General features: G+C 38.2%; 1 protein-coding gene across 2 annotated transcripts in view; it reads right to left on the bottom strand.

Moving 5' to 3' along the window:
* The window catches only part of LOC145978143 (E3 ubiquitin-protein ligase goliath-like), a 266,512-nt gene that overhangs the window by 140,733 nt on the left and 102,781 nt on the right, over positions 1 to 22,998 (bottom strand). The gene's annotated exons all lie outside the window — the stretch shown is intronic.

Raw genomic sequence — 22,998 nt, 5'->3', positions numbered from 1 at the left:
CCGAATTGTACTTTTATTACATTGGGCACAATCTATTACTATGTGTCGATTTTTCCCCACCGACCAGAGCTCAAGTAAAATTAAGTAACTGCATCACATCACTCGTCGTTGCTATTAGCCAAAATGGCAGAAAAGCGACGTTCCATAACAAAAATCAAATCACACAATAATGAAAGTCAGTTACAAAAATAAATAATTACTATTTTAGATTAATCGATTGAATTGCACCCTTTGCAAAATACGCTGTGTAAAAGAAGCCAACTGCTGCGTCATGAAGTGACGTAAATGTACGTCACAGGTAACTCCAGGTGGAAAGTGTCATGGAATCGCCAAGAACTGAAGCTTCCGTCGCGCTTTCCTTCCGTCAAACGAGGCAGATCAATTGGGATGTGCTAAACGACGTCCACAGCCGATCTGGGACTTTCTCCAAACAGGCCGACCGAAGGCGAGCTGCTTTTACGTCACCCGATCCTTACGCAACGCTTCCAGACGCAGAAGGTACTTCGGCAAACGTTACGTATCGGTGCACAATTACCCCGCAAACAGGAGCTACGTCTGCAACGGGGTTATCCCATGTTCTCTGCACCAGCGAGGAGTGCGATGCTCTGTTGCATAACGGCACATCTTTCTATTGTGGTGTGGATCGTTCCGAAAACCATCAAAGTGTACGCCCACTTTGTCCACGGATACGCTAATCGGGACTGGACCAATACAGTATAAAAGTGAGACCCCAACCACTATGTTCCTATCCCGGGGATCGACTTTTTTTTATTTAACTCCATTTTTTAAATTATTTTTTTAAAAACACACTTAAAATTGCTTGTATGTTTTTTGGCACCATAGAAAGGTAAAACAAGCATTTTTCTAGTAAACGATCCTGTAAAATATTTGAACAGTTCGATTAAATCAATTAAAAAAATATATGTAAATAAACATTTTTCTGTTTCTGATACTGTACCTACTATGGAAATGTTTGTTGAGTGTGTTAATTAAACTATAATAATTTTCAATAACTTTTCTTCTGGCTTTGCTCTATAAGTGTAACTTAAAATATTAACTTAAATATTTTTATAGTCTTTGTAGCTGAATTTGAGAATTTTTTAATGGTATTTTCAAAAATATCAGGTTCAGGACACTATTTATAATTTAACATGATTAGTATTTTGTATACATTTCTATACAAAATGTTTGCTACTGTTGCCTATGAAAATGATTTAATTTTAAATCAAGAGAAATGAGTTTTTACATTTCCCTTCGTATGAGCTTCACACCATCAGTACATGCATTTTATTTCCTTTATTTTCCTTTCTTAGAGCCTAATAAACACCATTAAATGATTTCGAGATTAATGTACTTTCACCAAAAGTGATTGTGATATCTACAAAATACTGATGCACATTATTGTTATTTAAATCTTGATTTTAATTCAACCTGGTATAAATCAATCTACCTTGCTACTAGGTAGTCATCATGTAATGAAGCACGGTTTCCACTCATTTTGACAAAACAAATTCTGACTTTCAAGTTTTTCCAGGGAATTTTAAAATAAATCTCCAGTACGTTCTGTGGTTGTATGTTGAATGAATGATTTGGTTTATTTTACTTAGCTCTATCGCCACTTGAGTGATATCATAACATTGATGGAAACACCATTCATGCCAAGGCTGGGCTTCGAACCCCGGATCCCTGGCGTCGTAGCGTGCTGTGTTATCCACTGCACCACAGGGGTCGGCTACTTTCTGTAGTGCTTCAACAAGCAACATTCACAAAGAACACCATTCCCCAGCTGGGACTGAGAGATCACCAGTCAATTATTCGACAGTTCCAAATAGATAAAAATAGAGTCATTCCATGCCAAATCAACACAGATATGTGCAATTTTTAACCTGACCATCTCCGACTTTCATGAAACTTGGGGAGTTGAAACTATGCATAGAACTTAGTAACTATGAAAATTTTTAGTCTCGTGCGTCTTGTAATTGTTAAATTATTCAAGGTCAAAGTTTGCAGAAATTGCCTTTTATGAGCCCGCTTAGCTATACTAAATGTGCTGTAACTCCGCCACTATTTTGCCTAGAAAGCTCAAATAAAGCTTATTGTACAGGGAATTGAATGAGCTTTCCAGTGATATATAACAAGCCTACCTTTGGATAAAAATATAATTTTGTCACGTGACCTTGACTTTTGACCTTGAATATCTCAAAACATGTCATCACCAAAAATCGTGAAAAAAATATATTTGGTCCCTCATACCATACTCTAAAACATATCATAAAATCATTCTGGGACTGCAATGGGATCAGAAGATACAAAATAATATGTGTAACTATGTGACTGATAAAAGCCCCATTACATGAACTATGAAGAGTCAAATGTCCCTTAACACTCCCTACAAAATGTGAAGGAGTTATCCTGGGTATAATTGGTCAAAAAAGAAATAGGTTAGGCACAGGGAGATTTCTAGCCATGTGTGTCAAGCGCAGATCCGGCATATTGTTGACCGCCATATTGAATTCAACGCAAAAATTTCAAAGGAAAGGGGGTAATGTGATATATCAAATCAGGCTAGAATTTCACGAGAAATGAAGTGACGAAGGATTTTCCAACATATATTTAACCAGCAAAAATGTATTACTGCATGCTTGTAACCATTTTCTCCTTTTCGAGGTGTTAAAAACAATGCATTGGAATACTCCTAACGTGTTAGGAACTCATCGAGATCACGCTGACATCTTGGGAGAGAAAGAAGTATACGCACCATTGCATATTATTTTAATCAGCTACATTCACCAAAAAGTTGAATAGTGAAGAATATTGGGAAAAGTATCTCAAACAATTACGTGACACTTCCTTTGGAATGAAAAATTCTTCAGTGACGAGGCAAATTTTTATGTTCACGGTGAAGTTAATAAAAATAATATGCAATACCTGTGATTTGCTCAGTCGCATGGTTGTTGCTGGTAAGCTAATTATGTGGTATAATGTATGGCGAACGGAAATGGTTGGTCCATATTCAACAACGGAACCTTAAATGGTGAGGGCTTCTTGGATTTCTTGGATTTGTTAAGTGAACAGGTTTTTTCACCCTTGCTTACGGGATATGGCACTTTTCGAGAGTTTTGAAACAGGACAGAGTGTGACCACACTATGTAGACATTTTCGCAATTTCTTCATGGTAATTTTCTAGGTAGATTGATGGGCACACGGGGATCTATTAAAAGGCCTGCACATTCCCCAGATCTAACATCTTAGGAGGATTTTTACCTTCATAAACATTTGAAGAGAATGGTGCATGCACTAAAAGTCCCTAATATTGACCATCTGAGAGACGGCATAGTTGCTGCTTGCGATGTTGTTGCACATGCTACATTACCAAATGTTCTATGCGAGTGTGAGAGACGTCAACGAGTGTGCTCACAGGAACATTGACATTATAATGTGCATATATCGTAGTTGAAAGATATGTGTATAACTTTTTGCTGGCGTAAGATACGTTGGAAAATCCTTCGTCACTTCATTTCTCGTGAAATTCTAGCCTCATTTGATATATCACACCCCCTTTCCTTTGAAATGTTTGCGTTGAATTCAATATGGCGGTCAACAATATGCCAGATCTGCGCTTGACACACACGGCTAGAAATCTCCCTGTGCCTAACCTATTTCTTTCATGACCAATTATACCCAGGATAACTCCTTCACATTTTGTAGGGAGTGTTAAGGGACATTTGACTCTTCATAGTTCATGTAATGGGGCATTTATCAGTCACATAGTTACACATATTATTTTGTATCTTCTGATCCCATTGCAGTCCCAGAATGATTTTATGGTATGTTTTAGAGTATGGTATGAGGGACCAAATATATTTTTTTCACGAATTTTGGTGATGACATGTTTTGAGATATTCAAGGTCAAAAGTCAAGGTCACGTGACAAAATTATATTTTTATCCAAAGGTAGGCTTGTTATATATCACTGGAAAGCTCATTCAATTCCCTGTACAATAAGCTTTATTTGAGTTTCCTAGGCGAAATAGTGGCGGAGTTACAGCACATTTAGTATAGCTAAGCGGGCTTAAAAAGGGCAATTTCTGCTAACTTTGACCTTGAATAATTTAACAATTACAAGACGCACGAGACTAAAAATTTTCATAGTTACTAAGTTCCATGCATAGTTTCAACTCCCCAAATTTCATGAAAATCGGAGATGGTCAGGTCAAAGGCTGTGTTGATTTCGCATGGAATGACTCAATAATAAAACTTATTAAGTAACAAAAACGAATGTTACATCTATTTGACGAATATTAAGTTTCAGATTAATATCTTTTGTACTGTCATTCAAAATTCGTTGGAAATATATAACCTCGATTATGCGGCAAATGCTAAACACGTATATTTTCATTATTTAATTTTAGTACTTGGTAAGCCTTTGGGAAGGGGGCACCCGTACCTTTGGGACTCGCCCTTCAATATATCATTTGCCAGTTTCGTAGAATAGTTTTGTCTCTAGTCTCTTAATAAAATAAGTATGCAACAAAGGAATCATTGTACTACGTTAGCTTTTGTTTGGACACACACACATCAAATTAGTGTTAAATAAAGCAATTATAAAAACTAAATATTTACTGCCTTCAAATAAGGTCGGTGGAAATAAATATCACTCGATCGTAAAAAAATGTTAAACAACGTATATTTTCAATATTTAATTTTTGTTGTGTCAACTGTTTTTGCCTTTCAAGGCTGGGGTCCTTGAAAGAACTGAGACCGCAAAAATTAAATGATCCTCTACACAGGCCAGCCATTACCCAATCATAGATGTGGCAAGGCAGCATTGGATTTTGTGCGCTAGTGGCATTCGCAGCGCGATGTGCTAACCACTCGGCCACAGGGTTCGGCACTTTCACATTTTGTGCTTTAGTGTACTGCACCCGTACAACGGTACAATGGTGGAGTATAAATTTCCCGACAAGAAATACGACACAAAACACTAGGTAACAGTATTATTACAGCACAACAGGGTGGGTGAAAATAATTATTTTTAATTTAAAAGATCATTTTTGATGATTTTTTTTTAAAAAAATCTGATTTAAATGTAAAAACACGTTTAAAAATGCTTGTATGGTTATTGGCACCAATCATAGTATGTGCTTCTTTAATATAAAGGTTTTTTTTTCTGGTAAACGGCCCTGTATACCTAATATTAGAAGAGTTCGATTAAAGCAAATAAAAAATATGCAAATGTACGTACATTTTTATGTTTCTGAGACAGTGTATACGAACCTGCTATGGAAATGTCTATGAGTGTGTTAATTAAACTATAATAATTTCAGTAACTTTTCTTCCAGTGAAAATAACATTCTGGATGTAACTTAAAATATTTCTATAGTCTTTGTAGATGAATTTTGGCAATATTTTTAATGATAGTTCGCATAATATCAGCTTCCATGCTTATTTACAGTTTAATGATAGTGACATTATTTACAGTTTAACATGATTATTATTTTGTATATTATTCTACACAAAATCTTTGCTATTTTTGCCTATAAAAATTACTGAATTTTAAATCAAGAAAAATTTAATCGTGTTTAGAGTTTACATATTACATTTCCTTTCGTATGAGCTTCACCCAATCAGTACATGTATTTTTTTCCCTTTCATTGCCTTTCTTAGAACATAATAAACACCATTGAATGATTACGAGATTAATGTACTTTCACCAAAAGTGATTCTGATATCAACAAAATGCTTATGTACATTATTCTATAAATTATTTCTTGGCGATTTAAATCAATGATATTTTTAAAAATCATCTGATTTAATCAATACACCTTGTATACAACCACCTACAATATATAAAATATAGTCGTGTTCTATGTTTCAATGCGAAGGGAAGATAACATGCAAGCAACGTGCACTATGGCAAAAAAATTTAGAAGGTCAATTGACGTAGACCAGTCTGACAATCGCAAATCGCAGCTCGTTTAACCTATATTTCAAGCTCTTACGACTTCTGGCAAAAAAGGAAAGAACTTTCACTTATTCCAAGTGAATCAAGTTAGATTTAATTCAATTGTGTACCACTATTGAGCGCATGGACGTCCGCAGAATTTTTTCCAGGGAGGGGCAAGGAAGGTATTTTTTTCCAGGGAGGGGAACAAACGAAGGCAAATATTCCCCCAAAATAGTGTTGTTCCCTAAAAAACATTGCTTAAATTTGAATTTATGGTGTTCATGCAATAATTAACACACATTATTGTGGCTAAAATGAAATTATGTGTGTGAAATATAGTTTTTGGTTGACTTTCATTTTCCAGGGGGGCGCGGCCCACCCTTGCCCCCCCTTCCGGACGCCCATGATAAAGCCACGTACATGAAATGTTGTTAATTTTGGCCTTGAACATTTTATTAATTGTGCAACAGCTATGGAACGAGGCACGTGGGAAAACTGCATAAATTTGCCATTACGTATAAGCTATTATCATACCCCAGTTTACTATTGTATACAATAGTGTTTCTGATTACAAAAAAAATCTCCTTCGGAAGTAAGCATTAGTCAGCTTGGGAACGTTACGTATTTCTGGTGGAGAGATTAAACAACGTTCTATTTTACATATTATGTACAGTCATGGACACTTCTGGGTTGTAACGATTCCATTGATAGTTAATGGAATCGTTACAACCCAGAAGTGTCCATGACTGTATAATATATATAACAAAGACGTATCCCTCCCGAAAGACTTACCAAGTACAAAAATTAAATATTGAAAATATACATTGTTAAACATTTTTTTACAATCGAGTGATATTTATTTCCATCGAACTTATTTGAAGGCAGTAAATATTTAGTTTTTATAATTGCTTTATTTAACACTAATTTGATTTGTGTGTCTCCAAACAAAAGCTAACGTAGTACAATGACTCCTTTGTTGCATACTTATTTTATTGAGAGACTAGAGACAAAACTATTCTACGGGACTGTCAAATGACATATTTGTCCTCAGCATGCCTTGCTGAGGACAAATATAAAACATTTCCCAAGGTGAGACGTAGAGGGAATTACATCTCCTTTGCTTTGAGAAAGTAAATAGCTAAGGACGTGAAGTTTTCACTTTAACGATAACACCGAAAAGTTGAGGAAAGCAAAATAAAGTGTTTAAAATTTATTTGGGTAGGTAAAGGAGGCAAGTTTTAGGTGTTTCGGAATCGCGAAATAACGCCAATTACGCCACTATCCAGAATAACACCGAATTTGCACTTTAACGCGAAAAACGCCGCGAAATATGCAATATAAACTGGGAATAACACTTCCTTTGTTCTAAAAGAACTACCTGAAGTTGTACGAGAGATGTCATTTGTAGTCTGGCTGGTGAATGTTCGATTCAAGAGAGATTGTCATAACACGAACCCGGGTCTCTGGCATACCGTGCCATTGCTCTAACCACTGAGCTACCGAGCCGACCTGGCCTCACCCGATTTTTCGCTATCGCTAAAAATTTCTACGTAGTACAACTCCTGTGTGTGCCTAATCTACAAGAGATTGTCATGCTTCATTTATTGCAGTTTGGCGCAGAAATGACTGACAATGCTTTGACCTCGTCCTGAAATAGAATTCGCCGCGGGGATCTTCTGAGAAGGGAAGTTTCGTAGGAAGGGGAAAATTTTCAGGGAGAAACGCCTGTTGTGTTGCGGGTGAGGTGGTTAGGGGTGTAGGTGTATGTAGGGTATTGTCAACGTCCGTTGACTTGTTTGCCGCCTGCGGGGGCGGGGGAAACTATACCGCGTTTGTTACAACCTGTCCCGGTTCCCGCGCTAGCTGATCGCTGGCTTTCCTCGGTGCCGGGGAAAGTCAAAGCCAGGCAGCCAATTAAAATACGCAACGTCGCAACAGCGTCTACGTAAGGGCCTCTCTTCTGGCTTCCATTCGCTCTTCGCTGTCCAGCAGACGATTCTTTCCTCGTTTCTCATTGGCACCGAAATTGTCGAGCGATCCCTAGCGCGGGAAACGGGACAGGTTCTAACAAACGCGGTATAGCGGTCTACGGACCTTGGGGTACTATGAGGTGTAAGAGGGTTTTTTTTGCATTAGGGAAATTCCAGTCAGTCAGAATCTGTGACGCTGCATGGTTTGTGCGTCTTGAAGTATGACAAAGCCAGCAGTAAATGCATTAGTTTGCTTCTGAAAGACCTTCAGAGAGAACTACATTATTTTGTTATCATTCAATTGCAAAATAACACGCAACACGGAACCGCCTTAAGCGCAATGGAAGTGAGAGGCACATGGAGAAGAAAAAGTTTGTTTGAATTGTTGTTTTACGTCCACTTTGTGCACATAAAGGCTAACCGGTATTGGACCTACAGTTTGTGGTTATTACAAGGGGGCCACGTTACCACTATGCCGTCGGGTAGGATTGGATTGATTTGTTGTTTTAAGTCCACTTTATGCACAGCAAGGCTAATCGGGACTGGACCTACAGTTTAAAGTGGGATCCGAACCACTGTGCCTCTACCGGGTTCAAGCCCGGGACCCCTTGATTACAAGGCAATGACTCTACCACTGCGCCATCCGGGAGGCCTCGAAGGCATCGAGAAGCTCAAAAGAAGGAAAGAAGACAAGGTGTACATCACACTTCGAACTGTGGAAGCCTTTCTTAAACAATCATTCAATTGGAGTGAATGGGGGGAAAAAATACTAACTTTCTATTTAGAAGTGCTTTTTATATAGGAAGTGTGGTGTGTGAATATCGTGAACATTTACTACGCACCATTTGTGCGTGGAAAATCATCAATGTTAATGTAAATTGGAAAGTGAATTTAAGAAAACAATTTTTGAAAATTCTATTCTGTGAGAGTGAAAAGTTTCAAATATGATTGTGTTCAAATATTTGGGTGATATCCTTCAATAAACATTTCATATTTAGTGACCGATGAAATGAAATAATTTTGCAAATGCAAGAAATTTGGTCATTTCTCACAAAGGTAAGCCTTAAATTTATTAATTTTTCTCATTAAAACTAAAATTTGCCTTAATTTTCCATAACTAAAGCAATGTGAAAATCTTATGCATAGAAGAAACCGTAAAAACGCATGTAAAAATAACACCGAATTGCAGTAAAAAATAACCTTTAGATTTAGGGAAAATAAAACGAAAACCACGTCCCTAGTAATAACCACTACATTAATGGAGCATTTCCCAATAATTGTAACAATTTTTAATGTCTTTTTAAATTTCGCTCGTTTTCTAATTACAATCAGGGTGTTTCATGATTATATCTAGGAATTTTAGACTAGGAAAAAACTAAGTTAAATAGGGTACAAAAGCATAGAATTAGTGTCTGATACGAAATTAGGCCTTGAGGTAAATTCTTCAACTATGTTCTATATAACATTATAAAAATGTAATTATAAAAACTTGCATATTAAATGAAATTTTATTCTTATACAAATGCATGTCTTTAAAAAGACGTTTTGTATGTATAGGATGTTTCCGTGACCTTGAATCAAATTGGCAGGGTGGATAGACTGACCCAAGTACGAATATGAGATACGGAACTCCGGTCCCGAAACGTGTCATAAAAGAGTTATAAGCCAAAACTATGTATTACCAGAACCAGAATGTATCGTAGAACACTACGACGAAAACGTTACATTAGGTATTCAAAATGGCGGGCCCCAGAGTCGATACAGGCCATGACAGCGTCGCAATGAGCTTTGTCGAATCCGCTCCAACATCCCTGGATTCTTGCCAGGAGGGGATGAAAGGGGTTCCCCTCGGCTCGGCACCAATCGTTAGCCGTTACTGCCATGAAGGGCACGCTGATAACTGCTTGTACAGTCACGGACACTTCTGGGTTGTAATGATTCCATTGAATGTCAATGGGTTCGTTACAACCCAGAAGTGTCCGTGACTGTACAAGCCCCATCTTTCTGTTGTCTTATTCCACTGTCACAGGCAGTCCCAACTAGTTTCAGCTTACAATTTTTTAATGAGGCGTTCCTCATCTCATACTGGTACTTCGTCAGTTTTCGTCCAACCTGCCAGTTTGATTCAAGGTCACGGGAAACACCCTGTATATCATATTCGACATTTTCAGGTCACGGAAACACCCTGTATATCACACTCCATACTTTTACAAGGTCACAAAAACAACCTGTATATCATACTCGACACTTTTAGAAGGTCACGGAAACACCCTGTATATCATACTAGACAGTTTTAGGGGCAATCATTCTTCTCAGAACTACAGAAGTGTGGAAATATTCTCGTCGCCAGCAGTCGAACAATGTAACCAAATCGAGTGCGAATCATCCAAACATCAAAGGCGACTTCTATGGTGACTACTGTGTTGTGTATAGGTGGGGGGAGGGCGCACCCGAACGAACGCAATGTAAACAAAAAGACTTTTTTTTATTTATAAATCCGATTTGTTGTTTGATTGGTACCTACACAGGAATCTTGCGCGCAAGAATTCAGCGCATGTGATTAAAGGCGTTCTATTCAACGTTACATTATAATGAAGCTGTGGGACCTTAATTTATGAGCTGCAGAGCTAGGACAATTATATTTTTAGCCAAAATAACGCCAGAACTAACACACACGAAAGGAATTACTTCGCAGAAGTCACATGGTTTTGTTTACATTAACTTCATTCTTACAGTGGATGGAGAATAGTTATTCTTGTTTGATAGGAGAGCGGACGGGTCCACAAGGGCGCATACACGTACATCTCTACAGAGACGAAGGGCGTCCCAGTATTTTTCTCATGGGGGACAGAGTAAGATTTCTTCCCCTTCAGTAACAGAAAGTTTTATTATTATTACTTTACAAATCGTCAAATTCAAGTAGAATTGAAAATAGTTTGACGCTGTATCAGCGTTGCCAACTTTTGAAAACGATAAAACCGTACGCACATGGCAAACGGACCCTATTATTGTCTCCAGGTCCGTACGCTTGGTTTAAGAATTTCTTAGGGAAATATTTAACCCTACCGGGGTTAACGCACCTGTTTTTCACGGTTGATTATATATTTTAACATTAAATTAAGACTTGTATATAGCATTATATGCTATTTAATCTACAAGGAAATATGATATATAGTAAAAAATGTTGACAAATTGCATCCTAATAACGTAACAGACTAGTGGCGTATTTTAGATGGGAGGAATCGAAGTTAGATCACATAAGTGTCCTCGAATCGGGTAATTTGTGGTTGTAATCACTTAACTTAAAATTTTTAATTTGCCGTGTACTGTCCTTACATAATGAACGAGGAACATCTGCAAGCAATAAAATCGTATCTGAACAAAATTTAAAAAGTACAAGAAATTAGCACTCAAGAGTGAAATGGCTTGTCTGCCAAGAAAAATTAAACTGTTTTTGCGCCCTCAGTTTTGGCACCAAATAGCCGCTACTGCCTCTGTAAACAACAACACAAAAGGAAAAAGATCGACTTAGTAAGCATTAGCAATCAAACCTGATGCGGTTCTCTGGATTTGCAGAGGTAACGTCGTCGCCTTGTAATCGAGGGGTCCCGGTTTCGATACCCGGTGGAGGTACGTGGCACATTGGTTCGGATCCCACTGTAGGCCCAGTCCCGAATAGTCTTTCTGTGTATAAAGTGAACTTAAAACAACAAATTAAAGTGCAGGCATGTACAATTACTGTCGATGTACTGAGTAACAAGCATACCAATTAATGGCCGATGTAGAAAGGAGGTTTCTGTTCTTCAATTTTATCAGGATTGTTAAACACGTTCACAGTCAACATTTGAATGTAGGAGGGATAAAACAGCAAGAGCAAATTTTGACAAGCCGTGCATTTAGCGTACGGACTAAGGTTTGGACCGTACGTTCGTACATGCGATGAAATTTCCCTACATGTACGGTCAGGACAATACGGTTGGCGACGCTGTGCTGTATACAAGTTCAGACTTGAGTTTACTATTTAGATAGAAACTGGATTCATCTTTCTTCCTTTCAATAAACATCTACCACTTTGTTGATGAGCAGTTCCTTTGTCTTTTTGTACTTTTTCACAATGCACAGATATCAATCAGTCAGAGAAAACTTAATCTACTGTCCTTCATGGTATCTCTGATTTATGTTTCTACGTGATGAAGGGTACTGTAAAAATTAGTAATAATTCAAAATGACGGGGCGTGAATTATCAGTCAGATCCAGACTTTGAGAAATGATTTCCCAACATTTCCTAATCCCAAGAAGCCGATATATTCCAGAGAATCTTATTTAGAAAAGGTTAATTCTAATATTTTCTGCACTATAAGTATGTGAAATTTCTTGAAATTAACAGTTTTTATTCCTGAAGTGCAAAAACAATTACTTGAAGAAGGAGAAATACAGTAAAATCTCATTAATCCGGACCCCGATAAGCCGGACTTTGATTAATCCGGACAGGAAAAAAAACAGAATGCAAGGTTTTAAATGTGGCTAGAAGTCAAGAATCGCATTCGTCATATTGCTCCATAACGGCTAAGAATATATACATACATCCAACGCCCATGGGAGAACTTCCCAAAGAAAAGGCAGTCAACCACTGATGAAATTCTGTTTCTACTGCATTGTCGTATTACTTTTGTACTGTATAGTGTATTTAGGCCTATGCCCTTTAAATTCACCATAATAAACTTGTTTTGTTGCTATAAACGGAGTTTTAATGCACTTTCTACTGTTCTTTTAGGTTATTTCAGTTAATACGGACTTTCGTTAAACCGGTCAACGTATGCCCCCACCCCATTAGTCCGGATTAACGAGGTTTTACTGTATCTGTAATATAATATAGATACATTTCACCATTCAAATTGCACGCCCTTGGCCGAGACGAGAAACTGGTATCCTTTATCGGACCAAACTCAAAGACCTTCTTGGTCAAGTGCCATATTTTATCTTCTGACGTCAGGCTAAATACTTTCGTTGTTAGGCCAAATGTAGTGTATTTATGCTAAGAGATTTAAACTTAACAAGCTTAATTTTACACACGAAAGCATTCCGCGCTTACGTCAGAAGACGAAATACGGCGCTTGACCAAGAAGGTGTTTGAGTTTGGTGCGATAAATTATACCCGCCGAGAAACACCGCGGCAAACTCCCGAACTAAAGTGGACAGTCATTCGTTTTCTCCTCTTTGCTGATGACACAAACACTTGGCACTGAATAAAGGTTACGACGATCTGTTGAAGAATGCTCCACATTTTGCCAATGCAAGGACACTCCCTTGTGGCGCCGTCACTGCCTAAAAGTTGTAGAAAAGCATATAAAATAATCAAAATGCAAATCAACAGGGAACGCACAGCTTGACCAAGATAAGAATGACCCTGTGACGTTTTCGCACGGCAATACTGATCGCGGGCCTAACTGGTGGCAGACCTACGTCTTGCTATAGCAGACAGACATAGCTATATCTGTCAACCAATCGTCTTCGGCGGTGTGTGCCTCGATGAGCATCAACAACGTGAGTTACGAAGTAAAAGCTGTAGGAGTAACATCGATCTCCCGTTACAAGTGTAGATCAGTTTATATCAGTTGCTTTTATTAACTTGTTTGTAGTGTGTGGGTGTTGTGTACTAATTTTCCGTGCTTTGTGCACTATTGTACAACTTTTATCCAGTATAGTAACGGCGCTGATCAGCTCTCTGTCATTTTACCGTACGTTTGGCAACATGCTCGTTTGTTTCGTCCCGGCAGCAACATTCGGTGACACGAAAATGCCCGATGTCAGTCGAAGAGAATTCAACTGATCGCTGATTCGTTGTTTCCCAGCCGCCAATTGGAAGTGCGAGCAGTATAACAGCCACGACAGAAGGGTAAGCGAGAGGAGAAAACAAATGACTGTTCACTTCGAGTTCGCCCGGGGCATTCTTATCTTGGTTAAGCTGTACTGAGAGCACTGTTTAGCATGATTATGCAGCGGCCGTATGTGTTGCCACACAGTGGCAGGTGTCCTTGGACTCCGCTTTTATAATTTCGAGAGCCGATGCTTCTACATGTGATCTTGCAGTGATAGAATGTGGGCCGAGTAGTTTCACCTTCAGGAGACATCTCTTGAACGTCGTTTAGGCACTGCGCCTACTTTTCTTTTGTTTTCAATGGCAAGTAGGTCGCCACGTGTATAAGCTCCACCGAGCTTTAACTTTAGTGTTTGCAATGGAATAGACCGACCTTAGTTGGCATTGCCAATATATTTTCTGCCAACGCACTAGCCGCACTGTACAGTCAACAGCAAAGGCTAATAGTAGGCAGACAGTCCATCGCTACAGTGTTTTCATTCTGTTTATCATTCTACTTCCTGTGCTGTTTTAAGGAATGTAATTCTGTTTATGCAAATCAGATATTGTCCTCTGCTTATTGTTGTTTATATTTCCTGTGGAAAACAAGACAATGAAAATGCCGATATAATGTGCCTACTATTAGATTTGACGTTGAGTGTACCATTGCCTAAGATGGCGTTCCTATCTATGACACGATCGTGACAAACTGAAATTCGTTTCGTTCAAATTGAGTCTATCACATTCAAAATGCGATGCCCCAAACGAGCTATCAATCTTCAATAATCTTAACAAAACTAAAAGGCGATATCGGTGTATACACGCATTTGCGAACATTCCGTACACAAAATAAATTACAAAAAGTGCAGTGAGTGTATATAGGCTTACCCGAGTTGAGATTGGCTGTTGATAGGTTCCGGAGAATGACTGCTGATCAAAGGTTAAATTGGTTAATTATTATACAGAGAGATATGTTGTTCTATTATTACCATCATAATGACAAGTTTTCTATACATATTTTAGTTCTAATCGAGACTATGAGCCCCCGAACGAACTCAATGTAAACAAAAACACGTGGTTTTTGAGAAATCCCTCAAGCGCCCCTTAAATCCAAGCCTTATTTTGGTCCTCTCCCACTCATAAACAGGGTACTATATTTTTATAGGTTTCGTTACAAAAATGTAGGCCAAGAAATGTTTTATAATTGCAACTATTTTCGTTGAATCATCTCCAAGTACGTACTCTAAACAATGATTTCTATCGGTTCAGTGTCCTTAGGGGATTCACGCTTGTATATTTATTTTCTTTAACAGGATTTTTCCAGGGGGGTCAAGCAAGGTACTTTTTTCAGGAGGGGCGAACGAGCCATATTTTCCTCCATAATAGTGCTGCATCCCCCCCAAAAACTCTTTCAGTTTGAAGGTTATTTCCCAATAATTCACATAAATTACTGTGACCGAAATGAAACTATATGTGTGACATGTATAATTTTAGGGTGGCATTGATTTTCCATGGGAGCGGGACCCTTCTTGCCTCCGAACGTCCACGTTATTTAGTATTGTACGATGTTAATTATGACAGCCCTTGTTGAATGACCATTTTCATTAGCACCGCTTAAGAACACTACGCCGAAACCCTTTTCATTAATTTATTGGACTATATTATGTAACCCCTGGAAACACATACCTGGCTGGTGTAATGGCCTGCGGTGTTATCCTGCCTAGGGCTGCTGGCACTCGCTCGCTCACACACACACGTTTTTACTAAACTTCAATGTCTGCCTTGTTCATCCACTAAGTTGTCTATCGCAATCACAAAGCTGTTCATCGCAACTATCACAAAACCTCTCGCAACTTTCTATCAACAGTCTATCATAGCTGTTCCGCAAGAACTTACCTTTCCTCTCCCCCGAGCGCACTATATATTTCTTACCAATATCCTGTTCGCGGATGCTGAGTTGTCCCTAGGCAGGAAACGACTCGACGGAACCTTGGCAGGCCATATACACCACAGTATGTTATTTAATTTATTGGGTTTGTGCGAGGACCAAAGTATCGTCGTTAACTTTGATGCACAATCGAATATGAGCAGAATGATTCAGTTCTACGATTGGGATTTCCCAGAAAACAATGTTTATAAAGCACACCACATCATCAGTTCTTTGATACAACCATAGATAAGTGATCTGTAATACGGCTACTGAATCCTCCCGTGAGATATGCAGTGAATTCGTTTACTATGACATCATTTACATCAGGCGTGGATATTGTACGGAATGCGAACGAAGCAATAAACATTATATATATTTTTTCTTTTACTGCAACTATATATCCATTTACCTTTCAGTACTGTTCTACCACAACAAGCAAAATCTTCTGGCGCTCTATAAAAGCACAAAGCAGTAATTGTCCTACAACATTCTTCAAATTGCTCGTCCATCTTTACAGATTGTCTGCTGTGTGCAATGTCTTATGGGAACAAAGTCTATCGACAAGTACGGTAACAAGTATCGTGTGTGGGGAAAACTAGCAAATGGGTAGCCAGTTCAGCGCCAACTAGGGCATTCCTACTGTAAATCCAGTTCTTTGTGATACGGGCTTAACGCAGTGCTCAAGCATGGGGGTCCGGAAGGGGGCAAGGAGGACCCCCCCCCCCCCTTTGAAAACGAACGTCGACCTAAAGTTTAAAATTAGACCTATATTTCACACACAATTTAATTTCAGCCACATTAATTTACGCTATTGTAAAGGCCTTGCATGAACATGGTAACTTCAAACTGAAGGAGTGCGTTTCACTATTATGGGGTGAAATATGCCACGTTTGCTTCTCTTGGAAAGAAAATACCTTAACTGCTCCTCCCTGGTCGTTCATGTGCTCAAGTATGAGTGTGTCCGAGCCGAGTACAAAGATAGGGCATTGTGATTTTACAGTGAATTCTATGCCGTAAAATCCAATTTTCCTTTTTGAAAGAAGTGAGGTTGCTTCAATTAGTAGAATCTAGAATGACACGTTAGAAAGTTAAGGCAGTGTTGTTAAACTTTACGCTCGAAGACTCAATATCGCATTACGTAAGGAAACAATAATCGACAATGAGAAGAAAGGACTTGTTGTATTCAAGGATCGTAAATCACGATTAATTCTGCACGCAACACAGATTCCAAGAACACTCCCTCCCCCGCACTATGGTGTCACAGAAAAAAAAGAAAAAGCGGAAGTAAATTACTTTAAAAAATAAAGCACAGCTTTTTTCTGTTTACATTTTGGGGGGGGGGGGAGTTAGAGGAGGCATATGAAAATATTTAATTGCAAATTGTTCATTCGGTCATCCTACCGGTAGTCATATGGCGGTTAAAATATATAAAATGACACGATCTTTCAAATTCGACAATCAACTTTTAGCTAACGTTAACAGTTTTCTAGATCTAGTCCATTATTTGATAATAAGCTAAACCTGAGCTTTCAAGTCATACTGTATGAAGTAATATAGTGATCAAACAAGTTCTCGTGGGTCACAGTGAACGCTAAACTTGTTTTTAAAGTACAATATCTAACATTCTTTGGTTATTTCCTGGTTGGGTGGCCATTAAAAGTTGCATTGAAAGTTTAAAGCTGTTAATGTATGTGGACATACTACATTCGAAAATTTAGTTTTTGATTAGTGTATGTGCTTCTTTTTAATGGTATCTGACACATATGAACTTTAGATATTCATAAAAAGATCGAATAGGGTAGGAGGGAATGACTGTCAACGAGTTAGAATGATTTAAAAACCATGAGAACATGCTCTTGCAAAAGCACCGGGAAAGGGGGGGGGGGAAGGAGCGTCGAGCCGACAATCCCTCCATATTGGGGAGTTATTAATTTCAAATGATAAAAAGCGTATTGTTTTGATAGTTGATAAAAGAAATACAATTATTTAATTATTAATGTCAGCTAAGCAATCACAGGGAAATATGAGTTAGTATGAAATATTGAAAAATAAAAAGGTCAGAAATTCATGTTTTCATGTTCCATCATTTCATCCAAAGGGTGTTTCCAGGAGTTTTCAAAATTCCAAAAGTGAGAATGTCATGTGAGAGGTGTACATAACGTAAACTTCATGAACACAATCAATGTCCCCCTAATTTTCAAAGTTTTCTCCTAGAACGAGATCTGTTAACGTTAATGATACACAGTGGAAACTTGAGAACTCGAACTTGAGGGGAAAAAGAAAAAAAATTCAAGGATTTCGACTTACCAAGGATGGAGTTATTGAGAGCCAAAATCGCAGACTTCGAGTTATAGAGGTCTAAAGTTTACTGACCCTTCTGAACGGCGGCACTACGGACCATGATAAAATTCAAGCATAATTCGCGGTTTTCAAGGCGAACTTTCCAAAAATTCAAGCAGATGTTTTCTCTATTTCAACCTTACGTATTACCGCCTCTCAACATCCACACACAAATATCTTAATAATATAAAGGGTCTATGTGATTACAACATCCAAAAATTATAATTCAATTAAAAGGTATACGTAATATAATTAAAATATTTAATTTAAGGTGCTGAGTTTGTATTTACAATCAGAGGCGCAACCACGAATTTTTGTCTGAGCGGGCGGGGAGAAAGTGCCAGGATAAACGTACTACTACTACTACTACTACTAATAATAATAATAATAGCGTTAATTATATTATTATTATTATTGATTTGTTTTATTTTACTTCGCTTCTTGTGCCACGTTTGGCTAATTTGCGAGATGGGGATGAGTGATATGATGAAATTGATGAATGGACAGTCACAAACATCCATGCCCAAGCTGGAATTCGAACCCGCCGGGACCAACATTGTTGTTGTTTTTATTGTTATTATTATTATTATTATTATTATTAGTAGTAGTAGTAGTAGTAGTAGTAGTATCAAAGACTTTATTATCCTCGTAAATTATGCAAAAAAGCATTTTTGTTCCAACAAACGATTTCAATTATTTTTTCAACACATGGCACAGTAGTTCGGATCCCACTTTAAACTATAGGTCGAGTTCCGATTAGCCTTTCTGTGCATAAAGTGGACTTAAAACCAAATCAATTTTACAACATTCTTTTCATTTAGATAGTTTGGCGCCCATGGCCAACTCCCGCCGCCCCATAGCTATGGTTATAAACTTGATAAGACCAAGAAAAGCAGGAATTGCGAGCGAAGCGAGCAAGTAAAATTTTACGATAATAATTTTTATTTGCATAAAATGTGAAAAGGAGTTGGATTAAAAAAGTTGTAATTTTTCACGTCTACGGAGAAAAATTCAAGTAGAATTCACGCATGGTTCCCGGAATTCAAGGAATTCCCGGTGAGTAGCCACCCTGATAACGTATGTAGCATCCTTTTAAGTTAATACGTATACACAGTACAGTGTGTACGTTACATATGTATCAACACTTCAACGCACACTAAGCACATTAACAATGATGGTTACATACACGGCAGGATGGGGGAGTTCAAGCCCCGACACGATTGTTGATCACCTGACATTGTACGTACGCACCCTGCACTTCGACTTATTGAGGTCCGTGGGACTAAAACTTCGAGTTCTAGAGGTGATTAGAATTTAACTTCGACTTATGGAGGTTTTCATAGTCTACCTTAGAGTTATTGAGCTCGAACGGCATCCCATAAACTGTACAAAAATTCGTCTTATCAAGGTTTTATTCGAGTTGTTGAGGTAGTATCGAGTGTTATGCATAATTCAAGGGGATTACAAAAAATCGACTTATCAAGGAATTCGAGATGTTGAGGTTCGAGTTATCAAGGTTCCACTGTAGAACAACTAAGGATTTCAGTATGCTAAAGGTATTAAGTATGAAACAAGTAAGATGAAACAGTTGTGCCGGATATTCACTCATATGGTGTGTACTGGGAAGGAAAGTTTTCAAGGACGTAATATCATATTGGCAATAAATAATGACTTATTAGTTATGATTATTTCTATTATTCAGTTACGTATCAACGGTCTAGAAGCCCCTACAAGAGACGTTACCTGTCCATTAATAGCAACCATGGTTTAACGCAGTGTACGAATTAACGGAGGGGGAGAGGCGGGGATTTTCCCCCACAAAAAAATGTATCCTGGCAAAATAAAATTATTCTTATCCCTGCCGGGGATGTTTTTCTCTCCCTCAAAGAAAAATGGAACTGAAAGCATAAGAGTATAATTGAAAAATAATTCGTGTCCATCAATAGTCCAGCAATCAAAGATTACCCTGCTGAAAAGCATGCAGCCTTGTGGATTAAAGGAAGACACCATTCTGAAACTGAACAACTCACCGAGCCAAGACACAGTAAGTTGTTTTCCACTTAAGTTGTCATGGCATAGTGCTAATATTTCGCATGTTTTTAGTGTTTTAGTAGAGGTTATGTTAGATGGAGATTAAATTTGAACTTGGTAGTAGAGATTTGGTCGTTTTCGGTGTTATTAATTCGGTAGGTCTTTTTGTGTACGAGTTTGGGTTTTCTTAGAATGTACATAAATATACTGTTTCTAAGTTACGTAAATGTTACTATAAAATGTAATGACCTAGGTTAGAACCAATGTTCTAAGGTATTTAGAATTGCGAGGCAATGGTTAAGTTTACTGACTGGTAACATGTACAAATTTTGCATACCCCCCCCCCAAAACCTACCTCCCGAAATGAAATCTCAAATACGCCACTGGTTGAGCATCTCCTTCCCTCCCAGCCCAAAACAAAAGCTTAATTCGCACAGTGGTTTCATGTTTAAAGCAAAATGACGAGGCAATGACTATGATCTTTTTCTCTGTTAACCTTCCACTGCATAGCATTCAGCCTTCGTTTGACTTCAAACTACGAGGATAAGCTTGAATCGTGCCCATCATGTAGCAATGCGGATTACCTTGCAACAAGAAAACTAGTTGTGCGATGGAACACGTTCACCGAGAGAAGTAGAAAACAAATTTTACAACCTGTTTCAGTCTTTGGCAAAACACAAAAGGTGCTTTTGTGCTCGCGCGAGTCAACGCACTGCCAAGTATCATGGCCGCTCCTCTCTCGCCTGCCTAGAACCAATCTGAAGGCCGGCAGGAAACAAAAATGGTCAGACTCGGAACAGGAAATGGAACTGGAGGCCAAGCGCATTTTTTGTTGTGTGTTTTTGTTTTTTGGAACAACTGGGAAATGAGTTCCTGGACAAACAAAGACGTTAATCGAAACAATTACAGTTAAATCTCGCATAGCAGGGGTGGGTCACGGTTTCTAAACCTGTATAGTTCTCTTTTGGCAACAAGGTTTCATTGGCAAGTCCTAGCACATCACGTTATGTTAGGGTTGGTGCAGAGTTACTGTTAAAAGGGTATGCTAGTCAATCAATGTAATTGACAGTTTTCTTTGGAGATATATCTGGGAAAACTTCATATAATACACTCGCATTTTTTTATTTAACGTCGCTTTTCTGTCACTGCTTTTCTAATCGCGACAATGAAGATGCCTCGTGAGTGATGATTTTGCGATTGGACACACACATCATACTCAGACCGGGACTCGAACCTGGAAACTTCAGGAGCTACACCCAAAGTCTACACCTTAACTTGTCCGGCCACAGAACTGGCTACAATGGATTGATTTGGTGTTTTAAGTCCACTTTATGCACAGTAAGGCTAATCGGGACTGGACCTACAGTTTGAAGTGGGATCCGAAGGTGCTACAACGGAAGATGATATCTCTAAAATTAATAGGTTAGAAATAGATTCTAAATTTATTTTTCCAAAGTCAGTGGTGATAATATGAAATGTAAGAAGGGACAGTTACAAACACCCTTACAGAGGATTATACTGGATGTGGGTCCAGGCGTAAGAGCCTTATCCTGCCCAAATGCAGCTCAGGGTGGAAGAGAGGGAGACCTTCAGAGATCACTCCTTCCGCGCCGAGTTGACAATTTGTAGCTTCCTAGATATGCATGTTGAAAGTCTTACAGCAACAGTATCAACGTTTAATATTAATATAACTAACCATGGCAGTGCAAAGAGGAAAATTTTTCATATAAACCTAAAGGTCACCAAAGACTAAAACACAAACAGAGAACTGCAATAGCAGTTCATTGTATGCATACGCAACTCTTTCGCAAGACTATAGAACTATACTGACACTTGAGGATTATAGTCCTTAGCTGAGCATGCACATAGACAGGGCACAAGACAACCGCCTCCAGAGAGGACTGCAGGAATGCAATTTTCATAGTGTGCCACTTAAATGTTTTTCCATGAGAAAACTAACAAGAAACCACCGGATTGCAACGTGATAGCCTTAACAAATAGGCTGTTTGTTGCGTCATATAGGCTTTGACGAATAGCAACCTAATTTGCAAATACGCATTATATGCCAACCCGTTGCCACTGGATGGCTCTCGATTGGTCTGTCGAAGGAACGATAGCGGAAATTTTCACCGTTTCCTTAAGGCGCTCCTGATGCTCAATTTTCAAATTCGAATGCAGGGAAGGAAAGTTCCATGCATAGAAACACAAATATTCCGATTTTAAGTGAAACTCAAAACTAGTTTAAGAGGACAACCGATTTAACCAGACGTGTAATTTGTTGCCAGAATAATAAAAGAATTCCTCTGCCAGCACGCTTTTCACAACGCAGTACCAAACTGTGAAACATCAGAAACTTTACAAATATTAAGTAAACCATACATAATTATGCAGTACTCTTTAAGAGTTTCACAAGTAGTTTCTATGAGAAATATATTTCTCATATTACATCTTGAGTATGAGTCTTTAGTTTATTAGATCTGATGACAAAAGACGACTTACTGTTTACTACTGCACCGACATTACGAAAACCTCTTGTCCATGAGATTACAATTATTGGTAAAACATGCCAAGATAAAAAATATAATTAAATAATATGTCTTTACCTTAACCTGTGCTTGGGTACAGCCAAGAAATACTTACCTAGAAGAAAAGAAAACATGAATTAGTTGTATATTTAATGGTAAGTAAACAAACAAGCTTCAAAACTACTTTTTTAAATACAAAATTACTAGTTAAAGCTGAAAAATGAAACAAACTGACTGAAGATTGTGTCATCATCACGTACAGTCATGGACACTGCCGGCTTGTAACGATTCCATTGAAAGTCAATGTATTCATTACAAGCCGGCAGTGTCCGTGACTGTACATAATTGTTTTTATCTTTATATTTTTTTTGCTTATAATGAATACACTAAACATACATA

The sequence above is a fragment of the Lepisma saccharinum genome, chromosome 1, assembly GCF_977018435.1.
Source record: "Lepisma saccharinum chromosome 1, izLepSacc3.1, whole genome shotgun sequence".
Taxonomy (NCBI): domain Eukaryota; kingdom Metazoa; phylum Arthropoda; class Insecta; order Zygentoma; family Lepismatidae; genus Lepisma; species Lepisma saccharinum.
This window is presented reverse-complemented; position numbering and strand designations above follow the sequence as displayed.